Here is a 21173-nt window from a genome sequence, read left to right on the forward strand (position 1 = left end):
AATAGCAAGGTTATATTTCTTACAAAGATAGGAACTAATAATGTATTTTAGGTTTGACCGACCGTAAGGCGGCATGTCCTAAGTTAAGTCATGAAATCTGAAATAATGGGTTACACTCACAAAGTTATGATTAAGCTTTTGCAATGGATAATCATAACTTGACCAAACTAAGCGGTACTTTAATGCTTAAAAGAGAAAATAAAGAGTTATTTTAAGTTTTAAACAATAAAGATAAGAATGTCTTATAAATTCTCTAAGATTAATTTGATCGACCCTAAGGCGGCACTTTAATTGTTAGAAAGTTTTATCGTGGAAATTAATCTTTATTTTATGTGTTTTAATTGTGCTCATGCATCACGTTTAATTTCTGAAACTTTGATATTTATACTAAATATAATAATATTTGTATTTATTTATTCCCAGCAAAAATGTCTATTGGTGAATTACACACCGATGCTTTTCTCAAATCCTTGGTTTTTGAACCTGAAAATATGCAACATTGGTTTCGAGGCATGTTGACCATTTTTTCTTATAAGGAGATGATGTCAACAGTGTGTGAAAAACCTCCAATAGAACCACCTTTGGCTAGTAGCTATGAAGCAGAAGAAAAATATGCAAATTGGATGAAATTCGATTGCTTGGAACGTTGTTGCATGCTTTCAACCATGCCTGACGAAACAAAGGAAAAATATATACACTATGACTCAGCACATGAGATGTGGCGAGCAATGACAGAGGAAGTCTTTGTTGAGTGTCATCGTTTATATCAAACGAAAAAGGTAAATAAGATTTACATATATTTTTCAAATTTGAATAATAGATTCAAATACTATGAATATCATATTCAAATTTTTGGATAGTAGATTCAAAAATATATGCCACTAATCTATTTTTCTTTTTGTTTTTCCTTTACAGAATCAGAACCCTGAAAAGGAGGAAGAGACTGATGATGATTTGAATAGCGAGTAAAGAGATGGAGAAGTTGGAGAGTAGTTTTATTAAGTTGTTTTATTGTTAGTTGAACAATTTAAATTTCTTTATTTTGTTTTAGAAATTTTAGATTTCTTTAAACAAAGAAAACTATAGTTTAGAAATTTAGTTTATTATTAGTAATTTTAATTATTAATGTTTAGAAACTTATTTCTATTTTTGCATAACATTTATTTCTTTTATTAATGAAGTAGTTATTATTTAAAGAAATTATCTATTATGCAAATGCTTTGGGATAAACAAAGTTTACATACTTATAATGAATGACAAATTTTGTATAATTATGAATTATTTAAAACAGCTAATCCTAGATCTATTAAACTGATTCTGATAGTGAGACATATATGTAGCACTTGAGATTGGGCCATGTTGGTCTAGACAGAATAAATAGGCTTGTAAAGGATGATCCTTTAAGAGAACTATCTATTGGATCTCTCCCTGTTTGTGAATCCTGTCTAGAAGGCAAAATGACCAAGGGACCTTTCTCTGCTAAAGGTTCAAGAGCCACAGAACCACTTCATAGTACATACGGATGTTTGCAATCCACTTAATGTACTAGCAAGAGGAGGTTATGAGTATTTCGTCACTTTCATTGACGATTATTCAAGATATGGTTACCTATACTTGACGCAAAGAAAATCTGAAACTTTTGGAAAGTTCAAAGAATTTCAAGCAGAAGCTGCAAAGCAATTAGGTAAATCACTAAAAGCTCTTCTATCTGATCGAGGAGGAGAGTACTTGGATTTTGAATTCGAGGACCATCTACGTGAGCATGGCATTCAATTCCAACTCACTACATCTGAAAAGCCACAGTGAAATAGTGTTTCAGAAAGACGAAACAGAACGTTACTAGATATGGTTAGATCAATGATGAGTTTCTCATCATTACCATTGTCATTCTGGGGCTATGCGATTCAATGTGTTCTATACATATTGAATGATGTTCCATCTAAGTCTATCCAAAAGACACCCATAGAATTATAAAATGGTTGTAAACCCAGTTTACACTATTTTCAAATTTGGGGGTGTCCTGCACGCGTGCTTAAAGGAAAGATTGGGAAGTTGGAATCAAATTCTGAAAGTGTGCACATTTGTGGGATATTCCAAAGAAACTAGAGGTGGAATTTTCCATAGTCCAAAAAAAAATAAAACATTTGTATCGAAAAATGCAAATTTTCTTGAAAATGACTATGTTAATAACCACAAACCTCTCAGTAAGATTGTTCTAGAGGAGATGGTCTCAAATGAAGTTGCAAAGTCACCAGCAATAACCAATGAGTAACGACAAGAGGAAACTGCTAGTTCTAGTTGGACTAGTAGAGAACCTCATCATAGTGGGAGGGTTAGTAAGCAACCCACACGCTATGAACACGAAGTTCAAATGCTTGTGTCTGACACAAAGAAAGACGATCCATTGACATTTAAAGATGCAATGAATGATTCTGACAAGGAAAAATGGCACGAAGCCATGAACCAAGAAATGGAAACGATGTATTCCAATTCTTTCTGGGTTCTTGAAGATCCACCTGAGAATATCAAACCCATTGGTTGCAAGTGGATATTCAAGAAGAAAGAGAAGCGGATGGGAAAGTAGAGACTTTCAAAGCAAGGCTTATAGCCAAAGGTTACAAATAGAAAGAAGGGGTTGACTATGAAGAAAATTTTTCTCCTGTAGCCATGCTAAAATCCATTCGTATACTCTTGGCCATAACTACGTGCATGGATTAGGAGTTCTGGCAAATGGATGTCAAAACAACTTTTCTGAATGGCTACCTTGACGAAACCATTTACATGTCTTAAGTAGAAGGGTTCAAATTAAAAGATCAAGAGCAAAAGGTTTGCAAGCTTCTTAGGTCCCTTCATGGACTCAAACAAGCTTCTAGATCTTGGAATCTTGGATTTGATGACACAAGTAAAACATTTAGTTGTTGAACAAAGTGTTGACGAACCTTGTGTCTATAAAAAAATCATAGATGGTATAGTAGTATTCCTCATTCTTTACGTAAATGATATATTATTGTTGGATATGACGTAACATCATTATCAAGGGTAAAGAACTGGTTAGCTAAATAATTCCAAATGTAAGATTTGGGAGAAGCCAAGTATGTTCTGGGCATTAAGATTCTTAGAGATAGACATAACAAAACTTAGTCACTGTCTCAAGCAACTTATATTGATAAGGTGCTAGAACGCTTTAATAAGCAAAACTCCAAAAAGGGTGATATGCCAACCCATTCTGGAGTACTCCTTTCCAAGGAGCAGTGTCCCAAAACACCGCAGGAAGAGGAAGATAATGAGACAGTATCCCTATGCCTCAGCAGCAGGCGGTCTGATGTACGCCATTTTGTGTACAAGACCTGACATTTGTTATGCAGTAGGGATAGTCAGCCGTTATCAATCCAATCCTGGATTGAGTCATTGGATTGCAGTGAAGAATATTGTCAAGTATCTTAGAAATACTAGAGACTATATGCTAGTATATTCAGGTGGAGACCTGAACCCCATTGGTTACACTGATTCTGATTTTCAATCAGACAGAGAAAGTCGGAAATCGACTTCTGGATCAGTGTTTATTGTTGGAGGAGGAGCATTTGTCTAGAGAAGCATTAAGCAAACCAACATTGCAAAATCCACCATGGAAGCCGAGTATATAGCCATTTGTGAAACAGTTAAGGAGGCTGAGTGGCTCAAAAAGTTCTACTCCAATCTGGAAGTTGTACCAGAAGTGGAGAAACCACTTGTTCTTTACTGTGACAACAGTGGAGCGGTGACTAATTCTAAAGAACCAAGAAGTCACAAGAGGGGAAAGCATATAGAGCGCAAATACCACTTAGTTAGAGAAATCGTACATAGAGGAGATGTGTCCATTCTGATAATTGCATCATAACACAACCTAGCAAACCCGTTCACGAAGACGTTTCCTGCAAAGCAATTCGAGGGTCATGCATAATATGGGATTGAGAGAAATACCCTACTTGTTTTAAGTACAAGTGGGAGATTGTTAGGAGTATGTCCTAAAAGCATGTAAAAGATATTTATTATTTCGATGAATAAATAAATACAATGGTTTATTATTGTTATATTTAGATTATTAAATTATTGTTTGAATAATTTTGTAAATATAAAAAAAAAATCCATATTCATTATTGAGGATGTGATCTTGTATTAGTACGAGAGAATTAAGATCACATGAATGAATAAAAATAGTCAACAACAACAAATTAAAGTTATGGAATTCTTTAATTAGGGTTGTAAGTACGGTTTGCTGAGTATCATGTTGATACAAATAATCTAGATTCGGATTATTGATGTGGTAAGACATCTCGGTAAAGGTGCTTTATATAATATGATTATATATGACATGGACCGATATGAATAAAAGTCTTTATCCAAAAAACATTTAACAATAAGGACTTATAATTCATATCATAACTGATGATCATTTATAGATCAACCTAAATCCTGAGTGTCACTACAACAAAATAGGCATTTAATGGCTATATGGGGGAGACATTGTAGACATTTAATGTCTCCCCCTAGGGGAGACGTTGTTGTAGGAGCCATCTAAAGTGGCCCTATGACGTCTCCCATGGGGAGACTTTATAGACTTCCAACGTCTCCCCCTAGGAGACGTCATTGGTTTTTGTAATTTTTTTAAAAAAATAATTAAATAATTATTTTCAGTATATTAATTAATATAATTAAATATATTAATTTTTTTTGAAATAGAATTAAATATATTAATTAAAAAATCTAAATTATATGCAAATTTAAATTGTGAATTTTCATTAATAAAACCGAAATGTGTATATAATATGTTTTTGCTAGCTAAATATACAAAATTGTAATATTTTTTGTTAAACATACAAAATTAACAAATATTACTCTAGCTAGCTAGGCATATGGTAAGAAATAAAATGTAAAAAAAAACCTAATATGTGAGACGATGACTTTGAATTATCGATAGCATATGGTTCGCCCAGTGTTGTCGCAGTTCATTAATATGTGCTGGTGTATATGGCGTAATGTTTAGCTACAAAAAAATACAACGTAAAATATATTAGTTAATTATTATTTAATTATATATACTTTAATAATAAATAAATTGTTAACTTTGCATAAATTTATATATACATACCTCTTTCTTCAAGTAATATCCAAGTCGTGGATGTTCAATGTAATCCTTCAACATCCTCATCACATAATATCCAAATGTCACTTGTCTGGTTGGTGTGGACACTAATATTTAAATAAAAATACTTAATATAAAGAATATTAGTAAAATTCAACTATAGATTGTCAAAATAATTGAAATTATAGTTAGTTACTTTAGGTTGCACAATTTATATATTATTTGGAATCTCAGGATGTTTGGTAGACTGGTCAGAAAAAGGTTGACCCCGTTTTTATATTCCACGGATAACCTATTCGTTGACATCCATTTTCTATCCATATCATCTCCTATGTCTATGAAAAATTAAACTAAAAAAAAAATACTAAATAAACATACGAAAAATTGGGCAGCATTTCCCCTATATTAGTAACCTAACCATCTGTCAATATAATCAAATCCAATCGAATAAGCACAACACAATACAAATATAATAATAGAATAATAAAATACATAATTCAAGAAAAAATTGAGCAGCATTTCCCCTATAATAGTGATCTAACCATCTGTGAACAACAAGTCAAAAAATTAAAATAACACACAATAAGTTTCTTCCTTATAGCTCCGCAGCACACAAACAAATTTTCCATAACCTACTTCACTAAAACACACAGTTCTCAACCTTCTGTTATCACCGAACACACACAATTTTAATCTCAGAACCTACTTCACTATGGATGAATATTTAAGATATTTAAACTCCTCTAACAAAAGTTTAATGATACTAAAACAAGAAATAAGATAATGTATGTACAACTTGCAATTAATAGTCATTGCTAACAAATTTACTTCACTTTACAAAGAGCGCACTTTGCTATTAAATTCACAACCTACAAAACTAAATTAATTAATAAATAAAATATTAATAAACAAACTTCATTAAATAATTAGATTAACAATAATTTATTATTGAAATTTTATAAACTTAAAAACCTCAAATGTGTGCTTGAAATCGAAAATTTGAGGCAAAAATCTCAGTTAAAACCACAACTTAAAATTTTTAATTAATTAATTAATAAAAGATTACTAAATCAATAAAATAACATAACTATATATAAATAATCTACTTAAATTTTAATAAAGATTACAAATATATATAATTTTCTAATTAAATAATAATATAAATTAAAAAAAATTATAAACATTATAAACTCGAATTACTATTTTTTATGTAAAATTAAAATTAAATTATTTCTCTTATTTTAGACAATTATTAAATACATTTCAGCAAAACATATTTACATATATATACTTAACAAATATTAAAAATTAATTAAAAAATGTATAATTTTCGGATTAAATAGTAATAAAAATTTAAAAATAGTAAATAATGTAGTATCATCTTAAAATTAAACAATATAGTATCTCAAATATACATAAAAAAAAATTCATACTTTAAATTAATATTTCTAATAAAACCCACAAATCATATAAAAAAATGTACAAAAATAATTTTTTCTACCATTCTAACTATAATACATTGTTTGATCTTGAAATCCTACCTCAAATATGCTTTAAATCCATTTTGTTGAGCCAAAAATCACCAAAAACCGCAACTCATAAACCCTAAAATCTCAATATCAATTTCTTAATAACTAGAGACAATAAGCATGGAAATTATCCTAACTATTATACAACACTTATAAATAATAAAAACTTACCTTAAATGAGATTTTATAGCCTAAAATCGGCCAAAATCGTCAAAAAATGGCCCTGAAATCGCCCAGAAAATTGCGCTTCTCCGCCTCTGGTTCGTGCGTGTAGAGTCCCAGAATTTACTTAGCTAGTTAGATAGTAGTAGTAGTAGTAGTAATAGCTAGTATTAGTTATAGTATGTTCATTACTGTGGATTTTGGTTCAAGCCGGGACTTAGTTGGAAACTCCTAACAATAGTTATGGATTTTATAAGTTTAACCTATAGTTTAAGAATATTAATTATAACATAAGGTTTGATTAATATTGCTGGTTATTAATATGATGATTATTATAACCTAAGGTTTAGATAGACCCAATAAGATAATAACACTTATCAAATGTATGATTATTAAGAAATTATTATTTTAATGATAAAATAAGAGAAATATAAGACTTAATCTTCACCAAAATCTGATAGGAGCATGACATTTATCACAATTTTATTTATTTGTGGATTAGGTTGATATTTAGATAATTAAATAGAATTTTCGTAACTTTAGGGTACTGTAACTTCCGACCTATTTTTGACCCAGTTATGTTATGAATTTCGAAAAATAGTAGTTCTAAAAAGTTGTAGATAATTTAATTAGCTTTCTAACGGTATAAAGATGTTCTAAATCGGATTTCTACAGCTTCAGATATGTTGATTTTACTGTAGGTTAGTTTAGAGTTACGGGATTTAGAAAATTAGAAGATTTTTATTCCTTAGGATTCTATTTTAAATTTGAATTTAAATTTGGAGAAGATTTTTATTCCTTAGGATTCTATTTTAAATTTAAATTTAAATTTGGATTATAATTAGAAGATTTTTATTCCTAGAACTCTATAAATAGGACCTAGCACCAAGCATTTTTCATTCATTCATCAAGTTAAGTTCAGAGGCTGCAAGTTGCTAGGTTATTGTGAGAGTGTAAACACTTGGGTTGGGGATTATAAGCTTAATCATTTTTTAAGCTTACCAAACACTTGGAAAGTAAGGTTTATAACACATTTAGGTTCAAGGTTTAGATTGGTCATAAAGCATTCAAGGTATTCCAAAACTCTAGTTCATTTGGTATTATTTTCTTCAAGTTCTTATAGTTTTCTACTCAGCCTCTAACTTTATTCTTTATTCTTGGATAGGAAATCTAAGTTCTTGAACATAAGGTTTTTGGTAAGTATATTCTTAATGGTATAGTTCTCGCATTCTTTTCATCTCATTCTCTTTAGTATACTCACCCTTCTATTTATGGTTTGGTTTTTAGGAGTGTTCCAAAGTCCCAAAACTATTCTCATATCCCGGTATTTTGGTAAGGAAAATAGGATAGTTTTATATGCTTATATGTTATGTTGATATGTTATGATAAGTTATGCTATAGTATGTTATGTTATGTTTTCTTATGTTTCATGGTTATGATTTACCCTACCTCAGATATTAGACAGGGGATGTAGATGGGTTATCATAAACCTACCATGTGATCTAACCTACCTCAAATATTAGACAGGGGACGTAGATGGTTTATCACATGTCATAATGGCCATTATTAGTATAGTCTTATATAGTATATGTTATGATATGTTTTTAGCATATGTTATGATATGATTTTATGTGTATGTTTATGTGGTTAGTAGTTTTTCCTTGCTGGGCATTAGGCTCATTCCTTTATGTTTATATGTGTAGGAAAAATAGTATATGGCGGCGGAAAGATTCTTGGCAGCTTGAGGATGTGTATTGAGGCATGATAGAATCGGTGGATTGCGCGTTCGATTCGAGGATGAAGTTTTTAAGTCTTTTAGTTATGATTTCTATGTATTATTTTTCCGCACTTAATTTTGTAACCAATTTATTTAAGTTACGTTTTGTTTTCAAAACAATGGAATCCTATATCCTAAATGAATTTTTATGTATTTAACCTTTACTTTACAGTTTTTAAATAAAGTTATGGTTATTTCATATGTACGTTTTCTTAAGATTAGTATAGTAGTCATTAATGGTCCAAAGTCTAGAATAGTTGGGTCGTTACAGTGCGCTTGGGGAAGAAGAAAGAAATGCTGAATATATATATTAGGCCAAATATTTAACGTCTCCCCTGGGAAGACGTGCCAGACATCTAACGTCTCCCCTGGGGAGACGTCCCATGTGGCACGTCTCCCCAGGGGAGACGTTAGATGTCTAGCACGTCTTCCCAAGGGAGACGTCATATGCTCTTATATGTCTGATATTTTATAAATAAATAATTTTATATTTATATTTTTAAATTAACGTCTCCCACCACTTTTAATGACTTACCTTGGTAGTCATCAACAAGAATTTTTAATGACTTACACCATTAGACTTTAAATATCCCTGAATACTTTTAATGACTTACACTATTGGTGTAAGTCATTATAAAGAGTCATTAAAAGTGAAAATTGTTGTAGTGTGTTCATGAACTCCTGTTCATATTTATTAAATCTTTTGATTCATTCGTTAAGGTCTCTTCATAGAATGAGGCTAATGACTTTTGTTTTGGAGATTTAATATCATGGATGGCTGGGAACATGTATCAACAATACGGAATCTAATCTTTCGTAACAGATCGTATATTAGTTCCCTTAAGGGTTAATTCTGGAACTAAATGATTTTGAGCTCAAATCTATAATTAGATTATAGATTAATTATTCACTAGTGAATTAATGATACTTAAGGAATAAGAAGTAAATTAGAAAGGTAAAATGGTAATTCTTCCATTCTAATTTATGAACTAATTAATTAGAGGGTTGAACTATTGTAAGATGGTTATATAAATGGACGACTTAAGATAAGATTTCTGTTAAAGTATACCTATAACATAAAGAGTGCAATTCTGAATTTATAGTGGAGAAATATCATAATTAATAAATTAACTATTATAATTAAAGAGTTTAATTATTTAGTTACAATTTATTGGAGCTTAATGTTGTAGGTCCATGGTCCCCGAATGACTCAAACAAACACTGACAAAGGTAAATACAAAAATAGGCAAAATGACTCATTTGATAAGTAAAATATTTTTCTATGCACTAAACATAATTATGTGTATTTAATTAATTGAGAATTAATTAATTATTTGATTTAAAAAAAATATAATTAATTTTGAATTAATTTATTTTTGGGATTTTTGGTATTTAAATAATAAGTAAAAAATTGGGAAAAATCACATGCCTTCTTTGGCATGTGGTACACGTGTAGCACAGTGCTTAGTCACTGTGCTACACGCATAAGAAGCTCTTGGTAGTTTCTTGGTTCCACAATTTTAGTTATTTAAATATTAAATAAATAATGAGATATTGTAATATGATTAAAATATTATTATTTAAACATACTCTGATAACTGATTAGTTATTTTTAAATTGTTTAAAATAACTAATATTTTATTTTTAATATATTGGATATATTAAATATAGGATATTAGTTTTTCAGAACGATATTTTTTCAGGGATAGAAAAAATATCGTGAAATCTCTCTGAGAGAAAGAGAACAGTGATACAAGCATAGGTCACTGTTCTTCACAAACTTAGGTCCAAACTTTATCAGATCTCATGTGTTAAGAACATCTGATAACTAGATTTTGCCTATTATTTTGTATAGCGAGCCCACACTCGTTTTTTGTGTGCTGAGAACATTTTGGAAGATCTTGGTGTGAGATCTCAAGGATTTTTGCCATACAAAAAGATAGCAGCAAGGAAGGACTTGAGGTAATTTTCTATTCATGTCTTTGATTCAATATATATATATATATATGTGAAGAAGTAGATCTAGAAATCTTGTGGGATTAAATTAACAATTTTGATTATTGTTCCTCTGCGTATGATCTCTGATTTTATCTATAAAAACCAACACAGCCATGGTCAAAACCAGAGGTAGTGGGTCTTGTCCACTCAATGACCTAAAATCCCCTCTTTTGTCTCCATCTCCCTCGGTCACTAAGCCTGTACGCACGAAGACCAAGGCTCGCAAAAGGACCTTGTCTCTGCCTAGCCTTGCCGAAGCAACCACCACCACCACAAGAAAAGTTGTGGTGTTTCCGGACCTTGAGGCACCCAAAGCACCGATCGGGTCTTCTTCCATGGCGGCTCCACTCGCCTTCCCCCTAGGTCTTCCAAAAATGCCCATGCATCTCTGACTGCTGTTTGATCTAATCATGAAGATGCCTCGGCTAAGACCCATTCTGATTCATCCATTTTGCCTGATATCCTAGCACCCAAAAAGAAAGACAAGTTTGGTTCCAATTTTCTTCTTCTCGAAAAACTTCTAGGTCTAAAATTTATCTTCCCACTGATTCAACTCCGAAGACCTCATCTCCCACGGGATCAACTCCACTTTCCAAGTTTTAGAAAAAGGCCAAGAAAATTCCTCCACCATTCTCATCTTTTGAATCCGATCCATCTGAGGAGTTTGTTTTGTCTGAAGAAGTTCCTTTTGAAGAAGAACCCACTGCCAACGATGAGGTTGCCACAGAAACTGAATTTGACCAGTCCAGAGAGCTATCTGATTCGCCAAAGGCCAAGGGCAAGAAAGCTGTGAAAATTCCCGAGTTTCATTTCAAGTCATCCGAGGTTTCTAAAACCATCTTAGGTTCTGATTTCAAACCTCACTCCTTAATATTTTGCTTCAATGGTAATGAAGAAAATACGAAGCATTTTGTGAATCAGGATATTATTTGTGAAAAGATTTTTAGGCTTTTTGATCATCTGAATTTTGGGGGTGTTACTTACTATTGAAAAGCGAGGTTGGCTAGGTACTTTGGCTGATCTGGGTGGTTATTTTTCTCGGGTAGTTAAGGAATTTTATGTCAATCTCAATGATCACATTTTGGATAAGAAGTCCTTTAGGTTTGGCAAGGTCTATGTTCGTGGGCATTAGTATGTTTTTTCTGAATCTGAGATTGCTAAAATTCTAAATTTACCTCTTAATGTTGAATCGAATAAGGTTGTCTTTGATAAAGATATTGTGCTATCTGAAATGGTGGGTCAAAAGATGCAATGGGAACCCAATACCACTCTTAAGGTTTTAGATCTTACTCACTTTTATGCTGTTTTGCATAAGTTTGCCCTTAACAATTGGCAGACATCCACTCATTCCTCCACCATCACTCAAGAATTGGCATTCTTTTTGTTCAAAGTTGGGACTGGCGTCCGCATTAATCTTGTTGCTGAGATTTTTGACCAAATTATGGCCCTTGCTAATGCCAAGAAGAATGGACAAAATCTAGTTTTTCCTTGCTTGATATACAAACTCCTTAATTCGCAGCGACCTCTCAAGATGGAGTATGAATCTTTGACTGCTGCTACTATAGGAACTACCTACAAAGTTAAAGATAACTCTGCCTCTACAACTGCCAAAAAGACGAAAGGTATATCTTTGCAATCTGAGCTTCCAGATTTTGTGTTGGCTGACATTGTAGCTGTGAAGACTGATATTGGATCTGTGAAGACTAATATTGATGGTCTCCATCATCGTCTCAATGCCATGGAAGGGTTGCATTGGTTCACTCTGGAACAACTCGCTGGTCATATCCCAGCCAACACCACTCCACCACCATGAAAGTTTCAAGTTCTTACTGTTTATGTTTTTCAATAAAATAGCAACAAACTTTGTATGTTGTTCATGTGTTTTGTCTTTTGGTCCTTTCGATAGACAAAGAGGGGGAGAAGCAGCATGATTTTATGTTTTTTGGTTTTTGGATATTTTGGTTGGATACTTTGACTTTCCAAGAATTTCTTTGCTCAAATGTTTGTTTTAAAGTTAGATGTTGTTTGCAGGGGGACTTTCTACAAATCTAACTATTTTTCTTGCAGTGATCTCTTAGCAAAATGAAATATATATGCTTTGTCTATAAAAAGGCCAAAAGGGAGAGATTGTTAGAACCTTGTTTGGAAAATATTTTTCTAGACCATATATTTTATTTATCATGATTTTCTATGAATTAAAATAAGATTTTATGTGTTGTAAAAATCGTGGATGACTCACCTTTGAGTTGTCAAATGTTTTAATTCCTATCCTCATCTTAGCATTCCCAATATGGAAATTACAAATCTTTAAGATATGATTTCATCACAATAATTTCGTGCATATTAAATCACATATCCTCAAGATATTATCTTTTCTTTGTGTGATTTAGTTTTCACATGAATCTGGACCTATTTCTGCCCAGATACAAAAATTGCCTAGTCGAATGGATAACCTATCAAGACAGAATCAAACAGACTGACATATTGTTTCCTTATAAAGAAATTTGCAAATCATTTCTTTATTGCTCCAGATGTCAAGAGATCCTCTTCTGAACGTTCAAGCAGCTATAAATAAATAGTTAGGGATCTTAAATCATGGCCTCTCTAATTGTGAAAAAGTTTGATAATATTTTGATTTCTTGAGAGCAACTTTTCTTTGATTATGTAAAGGCTAAGTTGCTCACCTTAGTCCTTGGTACTATGTTGTGTGCTCCTTGTTGCACATATACCGTTTGTTCTTTGTAACAGGATTTTGGTTCTGGTGAAAGTGTTCCTAAGGATCTTCGGGAGAAGATTTATTCGAGACTCACTTCAGGAGGAAGAGAGCACTCGTTATTCTTTGAAGGGAGTTCAAGAGAATTGGCGTTTCAAAAAAATCAGATTCGTAAAGAAAAGTACCACAAGATTGCGGCAATACCTTAAGAGGGAGTCTTACTTTGTTTAAGTCAATGCTTGTGTACAATTTCACTCTTTACTAATTGATTTATTCTCTGGGCGTGACCCCGTGGATGTAAATTATTCGAAAGGATTTCTAAACCACGTAAAAATTCGCTTGTGTCATTTTATACATTCTGTTTTGACAAATTCTATAATTGTAGTAACAGTAAGTGAATCTGTTTAAACAACTTATTCATTTTTTCGCAAATTACAAGTTGTTTAAATCTAATCACTCGGTAAACTAAAATACGAAATTTTAGTTTGCAATTCTTACTAGTTTGGTACCCTCTGTGAAAATCTGGTCAACTCAAATTTTAAATATGACTATATTGCCCCTCATTTTAATGATTCATTTGTTTTTCTTTTATTTTTGTTATTTCAAAATGATTTATAAATATTTTTTGAATTAATAAAACCAAAAAATGTTGGTTTTAATTTTTCTTAACTTTTATTTAGAATAAAAAAATGTTTATGTTTATTTAATTAATTATAAAGTTTTATTGAATATTTTTATTTTAAAATTAATTTATATTATTTTTAATTATTTTTTCATTGCTTAATTTATAAAACATTTTTTTTATTAATTTAGAAAATAATTTTGAATTATTTTAAAATAACAAAATCAAAAGAAAACCAAATAAATTTTAATTATTAAAAAGAGGGATAAAATAGTTATATTTGAAATTTTGGTTGATTAAATTCCAAGAAAGAGTATCAAATTAGTATAAATTGCAAATAAAAAGTACGAATACTCATTATTCTAAAAATAGAGTATCAAATACCTGTTATATATAGCTGTAACTTTTTTTTATTTAGTGCCTTGTTTGACCATGGATATAGAAACACGACTTGTATTCATCTATACCATTTTTAAATTAATTAATTTATTATTATTATTATTATTATTATTTAGAGATAGTTTATTAATTTTTCGTTTTTATTAATTTTGAAATTTTAGCTAGTATATTGCATGTCGTTATAATAATTATATTAGTCTGCAACTAATATTTAGTCCATATAATAAATAGTTACACTACATTTGATCCAAATTGAATTTGACGAGACAATGTTGGGTCGAAGCCATAAATGCAAGCCAAATTGCCTAAGTTAATTTTAGACAGATTTGGAATCTAGCTATACAAATATATATTCTTTGAAAATTGCTATATAATATTTATATATGTATAGTTATTTACCAGATTGCAGCTAATAAAATGATTAAATTGTTTATAGTAAATATTATCAAACTTCTATTCTGTTTAGTGATTAAGTTATTTTATAAGAGAAATTAAAATTTTACTATAAAAAATACATGTACTTCATGCACGTATTTTTATTTCCATTTTTTTAAATGATTTTAATTTCCAATTTGTTTGCATGAATTTTTTTACTATAATTAGCGAAAAAAAATGTAAATTAATAATTATATATGTAGCTCACAATTAAAGTATATAAATAACTCAACATTATATTGTTTGTGATTACACTAACTCATTTTAATTTTAATTATATATATATATATATAAAAGTATATTTCTTTATTTTTATTATATTTATATTCAAACAACCCTCTCTCTCCTTTATCCTTCTCTTTATCCACAATCGTTAAAAGAAAAAAAAAAACACGACAATTGTGAACCCTAACTAGAACTCAATGCGATTTGCCTGTCATGCATTAACACTATCCTCTTACCATAGCCACAACTATAAATATATATATATATATTTATATAATTTTAAGTTTTAATGATTTAAAATTCAATCCAAAAATTAAACTTACAAAAAAACTTCAGGTATTAATTTAAATATTTCAAACACATATATACATGATTTGATAAATATTCGTTTTTTTTAGCACTTTTCTTTTTTATTATTTAGAAATCTGAACTCTATAGAATTTTGACCAAAATGATGTACTCGGATGGTTGTGCGATGACAAGAGTGAAAAGTTATGCTTCTTCAAAAAAGATTATTGAATTTTATGCAAATTTTATCCACATGTAAAGTTTTTCAATTTTTGTATCAATTTTGGATTTTTCATTGAAATAAGTTTCTAAAATTAAATTTTGATGGGACCATAGAAAATATATTATTTTTGCATTATTTTTTTGCCTGTAAAATCAAGCGAAACCATTAAAATAATATATTTTTTTGCTTCTAAATCCAAGTTTTTATAAGACCACATTGTAATATTGTCTTGGGTAAAAATTCTAGAGATTTCAAATTTATAAATCTGAAAAAATATGCAAAAAAAACAACAAAAGATAATCTTACACAAAAGTATTCGAAACATATAAAACAATAGACTAAGTGAATATTTTTCTTGAGTTTAAGTTTTGAATTATATTTTGAATCATTAAAAGATTAGAGAAAAAAAATTAATGAGTGCTTCTATGGTTAAAGGATGGTGACAAATGACATTGAATTCACTTTTTTCTTATATGGTCGTGGGTAGAATGGGGTGTCAAAGCATATTAGCTAGACAGTTAGGTTTGCTTGTACAAAGCCACTTGTTCCAACTGTTAGGAAAACTTATACATGATCTTATTTATTTTCATATAGATTTTATATTAAACAAATTAATATGAGACAACCTAGAACATGTTTATAAATTTGAATTCAAACAGAAATAATGATAAGAACACTTAAATTATATGCAACAGAATGAATAAGTCATTTATTCAATTTCTCTAACCCTTGTATCCTTTCTGTCGCAGGGTATCACCAAGAAACTGAACCGTTCTTCAATTTTCTTCACAACCTTCCAAAGTATCCTTAGAATCACCAAGACTAAAGTAGACAATTCTCAACACATGAGATAGATTCAGAAAGAAGAAGAGAAAAGAATATTGAGGCTTAGAAAATAACTTATGCTATAGAGAGAATCTAAAACCTAGAGTATCAAGAATAGATCTTCTGAATTTCTATCAGATAGTCTTTCAGTAATCTATTTTCAACTCTCACTTAGCATTCCTTTTATAAACTCAATTAGGTCACTTATTTAATTACAAAATCAATAAAATAATTGCTAATTATCAGCCCTAGGTCGAAATTATCATAGGCTTTAGGCCTGTAAAATTTCTCATTTAATTATAAGCCTATTGGACTTAAATTCAAGGCCTGTATTATTTTCTATTGATTTAATTAATTAAATAATTATTTAAATTATTTATAACTTGAACCTTGATTTAAACGTATTTATTAATTTAGATATCAATTTATCTTAATTAATAAATTTACCATAATTTATTTTTTCTTCTCTAAATTACATAACTCTGTGAAACTATCCGAAATTGACCTAGTCAACTTTGATAATTCTAATTGATAATTAAATTAATTAATTGAAACTATATATATGATTTTATCCAAGGTACAGTGGGGACCATGGGCCTATGAAATCAAGCTCCAATAAGTTATCATAAATTTAACAAAAAAATTTACTAACTTATTAATTCCTCGTGACCCCACTAAAGACTCAGAATTGCACTCTTGAATTCATAGAACACATGATAAGCAATATAGATACGTTATTAATTATCCATTGTTACAACCATAATTGTCACTCAACCCTCTATAGATGGCCTACAATGAGACGAGACTAAAATACGGTTTTACCCCTCATTGTATTTTATCCTTAAAACACTTGGTTCCTTGTAAATGATATTTCAATAAACTAATATTAATTACTGAAATGAGATCTCTATCATTTAGCACCTTCAACTAAACTAAAAGGAAACCATCATTTTACTTCTTCATCAGAAGCTATAGATGTTCATATCTATGATTAACATTCACACTCAATTATGCTACCGAGTTCCCAAGATGTAAGTATGGGCTAGTCCATAGGGTAAGCTGGTAACAAACAAGTCAAAGAACTCAAATAATATAATCAGTTAAAATACTAACCACCCAGAATTGAGATTGAATTGACATATGGTCAACTATATGATATGACTAGAATAGATAATAATGGTATGTTTACTTATCCTATCTACTGTCAATATCGGTCTAATCCGATGTGACAAATACATCTGGTCTTATCTACTTTGCTAATGTTCTGGAAAGAACATAACTCAACAATTTGTAGATTGGCAAGTCAGTGTAAATCACGTGTACTGACTAATCTTAGGACTAACTTATATTTGAGCATATAATCATATTTATATTCCACTGTGATTACGTCACTATAAATACGATTAGCTATATGCTCGGGATTTAATAGAAGTTTATATTAAAAAAATAATCATGAAAATAAAACATGTGAGAAAAGTGATTGACCAAGTCAAAAAACAGATTCTATTCTTTTATTGATAATAAATGAGATTACAAAGAAATCGAGTTTTAATTAGGGCATAAAACCCCAACACTAACTACATTGATTAGTTAATAGGATTAGTTACAATTCTACTATTAGCTTAGTTGTAACTTTTTTATTCTTGAGCACAATATAAGCTCTTAGTTTGTACTGAACTAGAACAACAATCAATACAGAAGAATTCTATTTTTTCAATTTTTTACTTTTCAATATTCATCACATGGTATCAGAGCTTCATCACAATGGAAAAGAGAGAGAATTTAACAGACACTTGAATGGGATGATGAATTTTGTTCGATTTTAAATAAAGATATAATTTTTAAGATTGAAATAGAATTTTTTTAATGTAGGTATTAGAATGCCTTTTCCCTTTCAATTCTTCTAGTTTAACTACAAGAATAAGCAGTTTTTGTGGCGATATTATTTGCAACGAAATATTTTCACCTTTCACCTCAAATAAATGGGCTATTTGCGGCGAATATTGAATTTCACTACAAATAATTGTCTCAGAAATGCATTATAATTTATGGCTTTATTTGCGACGAATATTTACTATTTGCGGCATTATTTTCGCCACGGATAATAAAAATAAAAGGCATAGGTACATTTTTTTTTGTGGGTGCACTATTCACTGATTTGCGATGAGATATATTATTTGCGATGAGTTTTTCACCGCAAATAAGTTGAAAATTCATGAAAAATGTGGCTGAAATAGTTTGGTGGGAAAATGTAACTTCCTGGATAGCCAAGACTCTTACACTGTGTGTTTTAAATCGTGTTAAACTGTAACGTCCCAATTTTCCTAATAAGGCTTAGTGCCTTGATTAGGGGGGTAGGAGGGCAATAATTGAATTATTATGTGATTACATGCATGATTATATGAATTATGTGAGTTATCTTATAATATGATTATGTTTGCATGTTTATGTGTATTAAGCATGCATGTGGACCTGTTTCTTATTAGAATGGCATTTTTGTAATTTTGGCACGTTGAGGGCCTATTTTTATATGTATATGCATATTGATTGAGACCACATTATTATGTGGATATATATTTGGGTTGTTCGGCACGAGGCGATCCTAGCGAGCAAAGTAGCGGTTTAGTCACAACAGGGAAAAATACCCGGCTCGTGGTAAGCCTATGGGTATTTTGGTAATTTAGTACATTGTCGGGTATTATCGGGTAATGAAAATTCATTTGGTGGTTATTTTGGGATATTGGAATTTATTTGGAAATTATGAGGCAACTTGAAGATTAGTGAGAAATGGTGCCAAAAGACCATTGTGCCCTTGAGGGCATTAAAGGACTTAAGTTTGAGGAAGGGTAGTTTGGGCTTTCTGAGTTTAGGGGTGACATATTTGAGTGGAAACTCTCAGAAATAGGTAGAAACACTTAGAAAGCTCTCACACACACTCTCTCTTGGTACTCTCTCTTTATCTCTCATATCCCTTGGGGAGTTTTTGAATTTTGAGAAGGAAAAACTCAAAAATTGGAAGATTGGAGCTAGGATTTGGGCTAAGAGGCAGCTTAGGGTTACAAATTAATGGATTAAGGTAAGAATTATCCATGTTCTCTGTAAATTTCTTATGTTCTTGAGGTGTTCATGAGCTTTGAAGCTGAAGATTTGGGTTTTGAGTTTGAGTGGGAGTTTGGGTGAGTTTTTGGTGTCCCTGTGTTGCTTAGGTTGAATTATACTGGTTTTGGAACTCACTTCTAGTTAGGGTTGGCATTTGGTGTGGATTTTTATGGCTTGAACTCAAATAAAATGCAAGTGGAAACCTAGAAATTTATGGGTTCTCTAAGTAGTGTCACTGCTTTTGTGTTGGGTCCCCTGCGCTATGCAAGGGAGGACTTGGGGGCTCTTTGTTTGGGTTTGGGCGCCCTTGCCCTTGTGTTGGGCGCCCCTGCGCTATGCAAGGGAGGGCTTGGGGGATTTGTGACTTTGTTGGGCGCCCCTGCCCTATGCCAACTTCAGCAAGCCCCATTTTTTTAGAGCTTGGAAAGTTTTGGGGGCTCTGGGGATGGTTCCACCACCCCGTTAGGTGGGATTCGAAGTCCCGAGAGCACGGGATTGGTTCCGAAGTTTATTTTTTTGGATTGAATCTTAATGAGGATATTACTTATGGTTGTGACTAGGTTACCGCTAGGGCTCGAGGTAGGATCGTGTTTGAGGGTCGTTCTATCTATCATGTGCTTGGATTAGAGGTAAAAAATTGCACCCAATATGTTATGTATGTGATTAGTGTTGGGAATAGTGCCCTTAAAGAAACTGTAGTTAACAAATATTTTAAATGAAATAAATAATTGAATTAAATTATTATTATATATATAGACCATGTCCGATATTATGTCGATAATATTAAGTAAATATCAGAAAATTCCAAAGTTTATTTATGTGATCTTAATTTTATATTGGTATGAGAGGATCGAGAATAAGATAATAAAGTTAAAATAGTTCGCAGTAAAATAAAGTTATGGAATCTTTAGATTAATTACTCCTAGTACGGTTCACTAGTATTATGAATACAAGTGACCTAGATCCGGTTCACTAATGAGTAGAACACTTTAGTGAATGTTACTTTATATATAGTGATGTATAGAACTAGACCAGATATGATTTGTTAATACTTGTTTAAACACCATTTCATAGTATTAATCAAACACATCAAACGATGATCATATCCATGATGATCTTAATCCTAAAGTTGTTATGAACTCCTATATATGTCATTTGAGCCTTTGATTCATACGTTAAGATTTGTTAGAATGACCAGGCTAAGAACAATTGTTTTGGGGGCTCAATGATATATATGAATGGGGACATAGTTTAACAGATATGGAATCTATACCTTCTTATAGATTGAATAATGGTTCCCTATTGGGTTGACTTTTGGAACTGAAAAGTTTATGAACGCTCACGTCGCAAACTTATTGTGGCACAACCTTCACTAGTAAAGTCAATGGTACTCCAGGAACAAGATATAGTTAAAAAAGTAAAATGGTAATTTTATTCTCTTTTAATTATGAACCATTAATAGAGGATTAGCGTTGTATGTAATTATTATATCAATGGACACTTTATTCCTTAATACAAGTACTCTGTAAATATATGTCTATAATTATCAAAAGTTCAATCTAATATTTATAGTGGAGTAATCATAAGATTAATAAATATGATTATTTAATAAAAAAGTTTTGATTAATATTCTAATATTTATTGGAGCTTGATATTATAGGTCCATAGGTCCCTAGGGTGGCTCTATCAACGTCATATCAAGGTAAGAGTTTATACAATGGTACTACTGTAATTTAGAAATTTGAGAAGAATTTTA

This window comes from Humulus lupulus, chromosome 1 (assembly GCF_963169125.1).
Source record: "Humulus lupulus chromosome 1, drHumLupu1.1, whole genome shotgun sequence".
In the NCBI taxonomy this organism is placed as follows: Eukaryota; Viridiplantae; Streptophyta; class Magnoliopsida; order Rosales; family Cannabaceae; genus Humulus; species Humulus lupulus.